The following is a 4,150-nucleotide window of genomic DNA, read 5'->3' as shown; positions in this document are numbered from 1 at the left end:
GTGCTTTTGCAGAAAACGAATGACAACCTTAGAATCATTGGTAGCAGTTGCAATGGCTTCTATCCATTTCGAAACATAATCTACTACTAACAATATATAAAGCTTACCATTGGAAGATGGAAATGGACCCATAAAATCTATACCCTACACATCAAATATTTCAATCTCAAGGATCGGGGTTTGAGGCATTTCGTGGCGTTTAGATATATTACCTGTCCGTTGGCATTTGTCACAAACCTGGGCAAACTTATGTGCATCTTTGAACAGAGTGGGCCAAAAGAACCCACTTTGTGAAACTTTGGCTGCAGTTTTGTGTCCTGCAAAATGTCCTCCATATGGAGACATATGACAAGCGTCTAATATCGCCTCGTACTCTTCTTGTACTACACACCTGCATAAGATATTGTCAGGTCCTAGCTTATATAAAAAAGGTTCATCCCAACGATAGAATCGAACTTCATTTAGGAATTTCTTTACCTGTTGCTTGTTAAACTCATAAGGAACTATTCGACTTACTAAATAATTTGCTATATCGGCATACCACAGAACTGAATCAACTCGCAAGAGTTGCTCGTCAATAAACTGTTCACGTATAACAGTTCCATCATCACAGAGCGGGGATTCCAATCTAGATAGGTGATCAGCAACTTGGTTTTCAGTACCCTTATTGTCCCTAACTTCAATATCAAACTCTTGAAGTAACAAAATCCACCGTATCAAACGTGGTTTTGCATATATTTTAGCAAATAAATATTTTAAAGCAGAATGGTCAGTAAAAACAATGACTTTTGTGCCTATCAAGTAAGACCTAAACTTATCAAAGGCGAACACAACTGCTAACAGTTCCTTTTCAGTTGTAGTGTAATTGAGTTGTGCACCGGTCAGAGTCTTACTAGTATAATATACAGGATGCAAGATCTTGTTTTTACGTTGTCCTAACATAGCTCCTATTGCATAATCACTAGCATCACACATGAGCTCTAAAGGTAAATCCCAATTAGGTTCGATAATTATAGGGGCTGAACTTAAAGCAACTTTCAACATTTCAAATGATTTTAAACAGTCATCATAAAAAACAAATGGTCTATCATGTTCTAACAATTGACACAAGGGTTTAGAAATTTTAGCAAAGTCTTTTATAAAGCGGCGGTAAAATCCCCCATGCCCTAAAAAACTTCTAATCCCTTTAACATTCGTGGGAGGAGGTAGCTTTCAAATGATGTCTATCTTAGTGTGGTCTACCTCTATTCCTTGCTTGGAAATTTTATGACCCAAATTAATACCCTCTTGTACCATGAAATGACACTTCTCCCAATTTAGGACTAGGTTTGTTTGTTCACATCTCTCCAATACTCTCTCCAAATTAATTAAACAAGCATCAAAAGAATTTCCAAAAACAGAAAAGTCATCCATAAAAACTTTTAGAATATTTTCTACCATGTCAGAGAAGATGGCCATCATACACCTCTGAAAAGTCGCGGGTGCATTGCATAATCCAAAGGGCATTCGCCTGAAAGCGAACGTACCATACGGACACGTAAATGTTGTCTTCTCCTGGTCTTCTGGAGCAATAGTAATTTGATTATTACCCGAATATTCATCTAAGAAACAATAGAAATCTTTACCTGCCAGACGGTCGAGCATCTGGTCAATAAACGGTAGAGGAAAATGGTCTTTCTTCGTTACCTTGTTGAGTTTGCGATAGTCAATGCAAACTCTCCACCCACTCACAGTTCGGGTTGAGATGAGCTCATTCTCCTCGTTGGCCACCACAGTTATACCCCCTTTCTTTGGTACACACTGTACTGGGCTTACCCAGCTGCTGTCGGATATTGGGTATATAACACCGGCGTCAAGCCATTTAAGAATTTCTTTCCTTACAACCTCTTTCATCTTCGGGTTCAACCGCCTTTGACTCTCAATAGAGTTCTTAGCATCTTCTTCCAATAAGATTTTGTGCATGCAAAAGGCCGGGCTTATCCCTCGGATATCTGCTATCGTCCATCCAATGGCCTTTTTGTGCTTCTCCAAAATCTACAATAAAGAATATTCATTAGTAGGTGATAAATTGGAAGCTATAATAACAGGTAAAGTGTCGTTATCCCCTAGATACGCATATTTCAAATGCAACGGCAATGGCTTCTGCTCCAAAGTGGGTGGTTCCACTATGGACGGAAGTAACGATTTGCATTCTTCTTTTTGTATCTTTTCAACAGGATTAGTCACATCTTCCGGTCCTTCTGCTATCTTATCAAGCTCTTCTTCAATCTCTGTAACTAACAAGACATAAAACTCATCAAACATAACAGAATTCAAGCTAGTTATAGCAGAGCACTCTTCAAAGTCTCCTGGTAATTTCATGGCGTCTAGAACGTTAAATTTAACTTCTTCATTATTTACCCTCATTGTAATTTCTCCCTTCCTCACATTAAAAACTGTATCCCCAGTGGCTAGAAATGGTCTTCCTAAAATAATGGGAACGTCTAAGTCTGCCTCGCAATCTAGAATGATAAAGTCCGCAGGGAAAATGAATTTGTCCACCTGGACTAAAACATCTTCTATCTTTCCCTCAGGTCTTATGATAGATCTATCTGCTAGTTGGAGGGTAACCGTAGTAGGTCTAGCTTCTCCTATGCCTAAAGATTTGAAAACTGATAATGGCATAAGATTAATGCTAGCGCTTAGATCACATAATGCCCTACTTAAGTTTTTCCCTCCTATGGAACATGGAATGGTAAAACTGCCAGGATTGCTACATTTCATGGGTAGCGGGCTGCCTACAGCTTCACTACTACATTTTGTTATGGCTACCAGTTCATGCTCTTCTATTTTTTTCTTCCTAGAAACTATATCTTTCAAAAACTTAGCATAATTTGGCATCTGTTCTAGAGCATCTACTAATGGTATATTTTTATATGCAATTGTTTTAAAATATCTAAAAATTTTCTAAACTGGGAATCATTATTTTTCTTAACTAATCTTTGTGGAAACGGGGGAGTAGGGGTAAAAGAAGGTTGTACTTGTGGAGGAACACTCGGGGTGTCCTCATTACCTTTTCTAATATTTTCTTTTTCTGGTGTTGTTGGATTCTCTGGTATCTTTACAGTTGGTTCAGTGGACGGAATCTGTACATCTGTTGTTGGCATTGTTCGTCCATCATATGCCAGTCCACTCCTAAGAGTGACAGCTTTGCACTGTTCTTTCCCTTCTCGTTTTGGTAATTCAGTATGGCCTGGAAAAGAACCTTGTGGTTTATTCTTCAATTCATTCGCGAGCTGTCCCAATTGGGTCTCGAAATTCCTCATTGATGCCGCTTGGGATTGTATCACTGCGTCGGTTCGGGCCATGTACTCCTTCATCATATTCTCAAGATTTGAGTTGTTAATTTGAACTGGTGGAGTCTGTGTTCTCTGATTGTACTGCTGTTGCGGTGGCGGGATGTATTGCTGTGTAGGTGGAACATAGGGCTGCTTGTTCTACTGGCTCTGCCCTTGATTAAAACCGCTCGATCCTCCTTGACCTCCCCATGAGAAATTAGGGTGGTGCCTCCAACCTGGGTTGTAGGTGTTCGAATATGAGTTAAAGTTCCTATTGTTCCTATGTCCTACATAAAGAACGGAAGCAGAGTTATGTGGACAATTATCATAAATATGGTTTTCACTGCAAAATGAACAAATGAGATCGTTGACTTGGCAAACAGGGGCAGAAGTGCAATAATCCGACTGCACAGGTTGTATCGGCGTGGCTAATGGATTTTTTATTCCCAACGCCATCTCTTTCAGCCTCTGGTTCATTGTAACCATCTCTTTTTGCATCGAGGTCGCAATGTCCAGAGCCAAAACTCCAGCTGGATCTTGCTTCTTTGGTGCTGCCCTAGATCTTTGCGAATACCATAGTTCGTTGTGTGAAACTAAGTCATTTAGGATGTCGACTATCTCGTTGAATGTCTTCTTTGTAAAGGCTCCGTTGGCAGCATTGTTTAGCATCATCTTAGTAGGATGATCTAAACCTCTAAAGAAATGTTCTATCTGGATGCATGCCGGCAAGCCATGGTTCGGACATTTCCTGATTAGTTCTTTAAATCTTTCCCACGCCTCGTGAACAGGTTCACGATCATACTGTCTAAAGAGATGATCTCCTCTCTGATATC

At 39.8% G+C, this 4,150-nt stretch overlaps 1 non-coding gene across 1 annotated transcript; it reads left to right on the top strand.

Annotated features, from left to right (window-relative positions):
* The first annotated feature begins 4,044 nt into the window (after window positions 1-4,044).
* LOC148211941 (small nucleolar RNA R71) lies at window positions 4,045-4,150 on the top strand. Its single transcript, XR_015790583.1, has one exon. It is a non-coding gene; the product is annotated as a small nucleolar RNA R71 (small nucleolar RNA).

This window comes from Momordica charantia (assembly GCF_013281855.1).
Source record: "Momordica charantia cultivar OHB3-1 chromosome 4 unlocalized genomic scaffold, Mcharantia_2.0 BLBB01000004.1, whole genome shotgun sequence".
NCBI classification, from domain to species: Eukaryota; Viridiplantae; Streptophyta; class Magnoliopsida; order Cucurbitales; family Cucurbitaceae; genus Momordica; species Momordica charantia.
Note: the sequence above shows the minus strand (reverse complement) of the source record. Positions and strands in the feature narration are given on the sequence as shown.